The following is an 8,683-nucleotide window of genomic DNA, read 5'->3' as shown; positions in this document are numbered from 1 at the left end:
AGCGGATTAAAAATCCGTTTTTCTCCTAATTACCCCAAGTTTCGAATAATTTTTTTTTGAAGATGAGAGGGTGAATTAGTATTCAAATCAGTTCGTTCAATTTTTTATTATTATGTATGAGTAAAATTAGCAATTTTAGAGGTAAATTACTACATTTCATACGTAACGAGATAAATCTGTACTTCTCCAAAAATGATAAAGTATAAGAACATTGAATTGAAACACAATCGGATAACATACTTTTCTTTAAGAAGAGATCAAAGTTGTAGAAAACGTTAGGTGCTAGTCGGACGGATAGGACCCTTGATGATTAATTAAGGATTAGTCGGAAATTAATTGGAGATTATTCGGATTTGCATTTTTGTGTTTTGTTATATAAATGCAATTAAAATTACTTTAAAAAATTAATGCAAAATAAAATATGTATTATACTATCTAAAATTAGTAGTAATATAGAACGATTTACTATAGAAAAACATGTAATTTGTAACATATATTTTAAAATGTGACAAAAAAAAATCAACAATAATATTATTGAAACAAGTAAAAAATAATATGCATAAATAATATAATTAACTGAAAACTATGAAACGTTGTCCTTAAAATGTTCAAACATATTACTATTTATGATTAAAAGTGAATTATAATAAAGAAAAAATCAAAATAATAATGAAAAAATATTTTTTTTTCATTTTGATCGTTGCCCAAACGGCTCCGGGTATCTCCTAGGAAATATAGTTACACAGGGCCTAGGAGAAACTGAAAAAAAAAAATCGATTTTAAACGCCTACACAGGACCTATACTGTCCAATCGACCTAGTTTTTTTAATACTAAATATAACATATTTCTTAATTTTCTTTATCTTAACTATGTTTTATAACTATATAATTATACAATATATAATGTTTTGTAGAGAAGTATAATATTTTTGAAAAAAATGCAATTTAAAATGGAATTATTACCAAAAGCTTTAAGTGGTGCATGGGAGAAAACATGGCATTTATTTGCTTTTTGGAAACATAAGTATTAAAAAAACGTTAGGGACTAAACAGTTCATCGAAAAAAATATTAGGGACTTTATCATGTGTTTTTGAAAATACAGGGACTAAACAGTGTGTTTTATCAAAATATAAGGACTAATAAATTAATTACCCTTTTTTTTATAATATACTAACATAAAAAAAAGTCAAACTTACATTAAATAGCTTAATTAAATTCTAAACCATTGGATTTTAATCTAATGGTTTATATTGTAGTAACCATATATGGTGATAAAATGTAATCACCATTAAAAGTGAACCCATATATATATATATAAGGGTGAGATCCAATATGACATAACAAAACTATATATATATATATATATATATATATATATATAATTGTTTTATTTATTTTCTTTAAAATACATTTTCCCAACATCTCTAACATCGTTTTTTGAAAATTTTTATACTATTAGAATCGTCTAAATTAGACGGTCATTTTAAGATCCCTGAAGCTCAAGTAAAAAAAATTTCAGTGAACGGAATCCGGGTGGACGTTTTCTGGCGAGCAAAAAAGTGCCCAGAAAATTCTCAAAAAAATCCAGAAAATGTAAAACATTATTCTAAGAAACTTTAATTCTTGGGTCGAAGCGGGATTTCTTACGGTTTAGTCCCAATAAAACTTTTTCCTTAATTTTATCCATTTTACATGTTTCAACAATTTGTTGGGTCATAACTGTAAGGAATCTCACTTTGAGCCAAGAACTAAAGTTTCTTAAAATGATGTTTTAAATGTTTTGATATTTTTTGATAATTTTCTGGGCACGTTTTTTTTTGTCCTACTTACATTGTTCCAAATCAGTGTACCATTTGTTCCAACATAATACTTATATTGTTCCAACAGAAAATTGTTTTATTTATGTTCTTTAAAATACATTTTTCCGACATTTCTAACCTCATTTTTCGAAAAATTTTATACTATTAGACTCGTTTAAATTAGACGGTCATTTTAAGATCCCTGAATTCAAGTAAAAAAAATTCCGGTGAACGGAATCCGGGTGAGCATTTTCTGGCGAGAAACAAAGTGTCCAGAAAATTCTCAAAACATTCCAGAAAATGTAAAACATTATTCTAAAAAATTTTAATTCTTGGGTCGAAGCGGGATTTCTTACGGTTTAGTCCCAATAAAACTTGTTCCTTAATTTTATCCATTTTACATGCTTCAACAATTTATTGGGTCAAAACTATAAGGAATCTCTCTTTGAGCCAAGATTTAAAGTTTTTTAAAATGATGTTTTACATGTTTTGGAATTTTTTGATAATTTTCTGGGCACGTTTTTTTGTCCTACTTACATTGTTCCTAATCAGTGTACCATTTGTTCCGACATAATACTTATATTGTTCCAACAGAAAAATGTTTTATTTCTTTTCTTTAAAATACATTTTCCTGATATTTCTAACCTCGTTTTTCGAAAAATTTTATACTATTATACTCGTCTAAATTAGACGGTCATTTTAAGATCCCTGAAGCTCAAGTAAAAAAAATTCCGGTGAACGGAATCCGGATGTGCGTTTTCTGGCGAGAAAAAAAGTGCCTAAAAAATTCTCAAACAATTTTAGAAAATGTAAAACATTATTCTAAGAAACTTTAATTCTTGGGCCGAAGCAAGATTTCTTACGGTTTTGACCCAATAAATTGTTGAAGGATGTAAAATGGATAAAATTAAGGAAAACGTTTTATTGGGACTAAACCGTAAGAAATCCTACTTCGACTTAAGAATTAAAGTTTCTCCAAATAATGTTTTACATTTTCTGGAATTATTTGAGAATGTTCTGGGCATTTTCGGTTTTTTTTATCGGAAAACGCCCATCTAATCGCCGGATTCCGTTGATTTGGGACTAAACCGTAAGGAATCTCATTTTGAGTCAAGAATTAAAGTTTCTCAGAATAATGTTTTACATTTGCTGAAATTTTTTGAGAATTTTCTGGATATTTTTTTCTCACAGAAAAATAGATCGCCGGATTCCATTCACCGGAAATTTTTTTACCCGAGCTTATTGGATCTTAAAATGACCGTCTAATTAAGACGAGTCCAACGGTATAAAATTTTTTGAAAAACAAGGTTGGAAAAGTTGGAAAAATGCATTTTAAAGAAAAAAAAAATAAAACAATTTTCTCTTTCGTTTTGTTTATAAATTTGCCACTATTGGTACTTGTCACAAAATAAGACTTGTTCTACCATAAGAAATGTGTCACACTTGATCTCATCTATATATATATATATATATATATAGATAGATAGATAAATAAAAATGGGTTAATTTACAAAATGAGGAGGGCCTAATTGAGGCGAATTAAATTGTCCGGAAGCCAAATTAAAACCCACATAAATCAATGGGGGAAACCGTAAAGAGGATGGACCTGATTGAAGTCATTTAACGATCATGGGGTCGAATTGGAAGGAACCATAATAACATGTTAAAGTTGAAAATACAGATTCATATTTATACTTATAATACTATAAATTAACCTTAATAATCTCATGTAAAAAATTGATATACTAATATTATACAAATAATATTAATGGTAATATGGGTTACTTAGTACCCGTGCTCACAAAAGTTTGGACAATGTTCCCGAAAAGTTACAAAAGTTTAATTTGTCTCAATAAAATCACTTAAGTTTGTTTTTATCTCAATAAAATCACTTTGGACGTTTTTCAATCAATTTTTTTTTGTTAGAATTGATTATGTGATATTTAATCACACGTCTCAACACCATGTGACATAATTAAAAAAATTAACCATAAATTAACTCAAGTAAATAAGGATTGTCAATTAAAATTTTAACCATAAATTAAATTACATGACATATCATTTATCAATTAAAATATGTAGTTACATTTTTTTTAATATGTCATGTGAGCAGTTTCGGCACAAAAATGATCGAAAAACGTCAAGAGTGACTTTATTGGGATAAAAACAAACTTAAGTGATTTTATTGAAACAAATTAAACTTTTGTGACTTTTTGAGGATATTGTCCAAACTTTTATAACTACCGATACTAATTACCCTGATAATATGTATAGAAAAACTGGTAAAAAAAACTGTGGCTATGACGGACTCAAACTGACTTTTATTTTTTTTAGGCTTTGGATTTGAGACTTGGACACGATTTCACCGCATCAGACCTACAACTAAAGGGTAACAATTCATACATTATTGAGTTCGGACAAATCGGTGCTCACGTCTCTACTATAAACTCTTAAATTTTTGAACGGACAAATCTGTAAAACTCTCTCACACTCACAAACTCAAATCACAAGTTACACGTTTCTAGTTAACTAGTCTTCAGATTGCTACAAATTCAACTAAAGGCCAAGCCTATTCACAAGGTAACACCCCCTTAAGAATCTCACTTTTTTTTTTACATGGGAGTTGAGGAGATAATGCAACATTGTTTATATATATATATATTTTTTACACATAGCGAGAACTTTGACACATGGCAGAAAGGGTTATTAAATACAATTGGATAAAAATATGAAATCATTTGAAAATTTCAACTTCAGAGAGGGCAATTAAAATTTTAGACAAGCATAGAGACAATAGATGTATTATTAGGCCTATAATCAATTATCCATCGTGTTAATATTTTAATTAATTTTTATATACAAATTAACTGAAATGACTTTATTAAATTAAATAAAAAATTCAATAATTTTATTTAAAGAAAATGAAATTTGGATAAAAATTATAATTTTCACTTAAATTATAGAAAATAAAATTGGCGTTTTGATTATTCATTTTTTATTTATATATTGATAACATGCAAATGTTATTTGATGGATTAGCTATTGAAGTTTAAACCGGATAACCTGAACCGAATGTCGATGTATCCAAATTAGAGATTGACAATTTTATATATGTTATATGTCTTGAAAGTTTTGTTTAGATAAGAATTCCTAGAGATGCGCTATTCCTATTTTATATCTTCTTATTCTATTAAGGACATTAATTTCTAAAAAGAGAATATGATAAGTGAAGTCATATGTTACTTAGGACTATAAATGTGCCTAAATACGTAAGAGTCAAGATAATCCTCTCTTCCCATTTCCTTATCTCCATCTCTATCCCTCACAATAAACAAAAATCTCATTTTTTCTATATAGGTCCTCCTTACAAAAGTTGTAAAAAAGTGGCTAGTCGGGTGGATAAGGCTCTCGAGGATTAATTGAGGATTAGTCGGGGATTAATCAGATCTATATTTTATATTTTATTATTTATTAATAAATAAATTATTATTTAAATGTAATTAAAATATATATTATACTATGTAAAAATAATAATATAAAATGATTTTAATATAGAAAAACATATATATTTATGACATATATCCTAAAAAATATACCAATAATATTTAAGCCATAATATCATTGAAACGACTCAAGCAAGTAAAATATAATGTGCATAGGTAATATAATTCATTGAAAACTATGAAGTAATTTCCTTAAAGTGTTAAACAATATCATGGAAACAAATAGAAAACAAATAACACCAAATTATCTGAAAATAATAAACACAATTTATCCAAAACCATGCGACAATATTCAAAAGTGAACTATAATAAAGCAAAACACATACTATTACTTATGAGTATAGATGTGCCTACATAATCCTTTGTGTTTCCATTTCCTTATGCCCATCCATATCCCTCACACAAACAAAAATATCAATTTTTCTACACGGGTCCTCCTGACCAAACTTCTAAAAGATGAGACTAATTGGACGGATAAGGCTCTCGAGAATTAATTGGAGATTTCAGAAATTAGTCGGGAATTAATAGAATTTATATTTTTGTATCTTATTATTTGTTAATAAACAAACTATTATGTACATGTAATTAAAATATGTATTATACTATCTACAAATAATAATATAAAATGATTTTAATATAGAAAAATATGTATATTTTTGACATATATTTTTAAAAATATTCCAACAATAGATAATAATATCATTGAAACGACCCAAATAAGTGAAATATAATGTACATAAGTAATATAATTCACTGAAAATATGAAATAATATCCTTAAAATTTTAAACAATATCATGAAAATAAATAGAGAGCGCAAACAAAATTATATGAAAATTAATAAATACAATTTACCTATTAACATGTGTGAATGTTCAAATGTCATGAATTATAATAAATCAAAAAAATGTTTTTATTTTATTGCCGGTCAAGCGAGGTGGACCCTAGGTGCCATTAAGAGATACTTAAGCGCCCAAAAAATAGCTTGTAGACAAAAAAAATGCCCAAGGCCTAGACGAGAAAATTTACTATGAATTCTCGATTTTAAGCACCTAGATGAAACCTATACGGTTCATGTTTCTTGTTGTTGAACACTGCTACTGACACAAAATATATTATTTTCAATAAATGAGGACTTTTTGTGTGTGTGTGTCAGGTATAGTGACGAGGAAAGAAAATTTGGGACATAGTATTATCTTCCGGTTTAGAGAATCTTAAGTATGTTACACATATAACATTTAAAAGTTTATGGGACAATTGAAATTTTGGATCAATACAGCGGAACAAATGTATTAGGCCTGTAGCGGTTGTCTGATAATAAGCAAGGAATATTCGTCTTTCACTTCCTCCCATCTTCCTGCGCCGGGGATTAGATCTAATATCATAAGATATCATCTTTTCTAAAATCAGAGATTTTCATCGAAAAAACCCGGGTTTTAGCAACTTTTTTTTTATCTAAAATAAAAGATTTTAGAACATGATTTGGCAGTGATTCACCTAGATTGCTCAGCAATCCAGGTTCAGTAAGCAACTAAGCTAAGCCCTCATCTATCTCTTATTATTATATAGACAATTTCTTTCACATCGCAAAAGGTGAGCCAAAAGGAGGAAGTCAAAAGGCTAGCAGATAGGCTTTCAAGCCCCTGACGGTCCATAATCTGTACTAGAGCAGTAGGAAGCGACGAAGGGCTTAGGCTTAAGAAAAGAGTCTTACAGAGGATAAAGAATAGGAATAGTAAAAGAAAGTAGAGAAAGGGCAATAAGAAAAGAAAGGAAAGGAAGACGAATAGTTTAGTACTTCTTGAATCGACTCGCCTCCGCTTTGGTCTAAGGGACAGAAAGAAAAGAGGCTGCAACTGTAGGTATCCCAATGGCTGGAATTACGGGTATACCCCCAAAATATTAAATAACTGTTCTTCAGCGCAAGGAAATCTTCAATAATAGAACTCCCATGGAGGGAGTCATCCTCGAACTTCAGCCTCTGGCACTCAATCTGTCACATCCGTGCCTTGATAGTAATATATATTATAATTATTAGGTGTGTGATTTTTATTTGGTGCTATAGGAAAAGTTTGGAGTTAATTTGATGGTTTTATGTGTAAATTAAAAGTTTAGAGTAATTTGTAAAAGATTATACAAAGATGGAGGATCAAAACGGATATTTTTTAAATTAGAGATATATATCTCAATGTTCCAAGAGATATCCGATAGATCATCATCGTCTTTTTATTTCTTTTCTTTTCTTTTCTATTCCTTTAAAATTCATCAATTTTCTCCGAACCGTTTCACCACCGTTTCTTTGATTTACGGAGTTTCGACCGTCCGAATCACTCGAAATTTAAAACATAGCATCCTTATACATAGATCTAAGTCCTAACCGAAGAGTTTTTGAGTTTCGACAGTGTTTGGAGGAAAACGTCTTAGATAGAATTTAGAGGCGAATCCATCGCTAGCCTTTCACATTCTTCTGTCATAGTTTGAATAAGATTGCGTTGAGTCTGGTTTAGGTCGTAAAAGGTAAGCTGAAGAACCTATCACTAAAATACCCCTAGAGGGGGATAGGGCTAAGCGGAGCGAAAAGGGTTTTCCATGAGATGGGAAATGAAAACTATTCACCCCACACGAGGTTTGTGAATAAGTGGTTGTCTGATAATAAGCAAGGAATATCCGTCTTTCTGCTAAACATGGTGTATTGAACTCATAATTCATTAGATACTTTTTATGAATGTCAACTAAGTATCGTAAATAAATTGCTCCCGGCTCTTCAATCATTTGATAACCAGAGTCATTCTTTGATAAATGATCACTATGAGTCAGACTCAATAGAATTTGATCAATCCCTTTTTCTATCGTTAAGGTGGAGAACTGAACCAAGAATTCTCTTTCTTTATCATCAATCGAATCAAGAGCAGATATTCCCCTAAGAAAGGAAATGGGGCCAACAACTCTTACAACATGCTTCTTGTACTTTAAAACTGTCTTGCCCAGAGGAGATAAAAAAAATATTCGTAGCCCCAAGGAAAGAGGCCTGCACCCCTATCCAAGGTAACTGAAATGCCTGTAATTATATAGAAAGATAGCACCGCTTACTAAAGGTTTTGGGACTAGGTGAATGCAAGACTCGTGGAAAAAGTCTAATACTAGGTAGGGTAGTGATGAGGAGTTATGCCAAGAAGTTTAGATAGAATGTTTACGCACTCCTTTCTTATATGATTTTTCTGCTTGCGAATGTATTGTCGCTATATCTTAATTAATCAGAAGAGTCAGTGGCTATCCTGCGCTCAAGAGGAAGAACTCAACTTTTTGCAAAGCAAGAAAGAAAGACTTATGGAAGTAATGAAAAAGAAAAAGTTATGTAGTTGGACCATCTGCTCTATCCGTT

Source organism: Euphorbia lathyris, chromosome 8, assembly GCF_963576675.1.
Source record: "Euphorbia lathyris chromosome 8, ddEupLath1.1, whole genome shotgun sequence".
Classification (NCBI taxonomy): domain Eukaryota; kingdom Viridiplantae; phylum Streptophyta; class Magnoliopsida; order Malpighiales; family Euphorbiaceae; genus Euphorbia; species Euphorbia lathyris.
Note: the sequence above shows the minus strand (reverse complement) of the source record.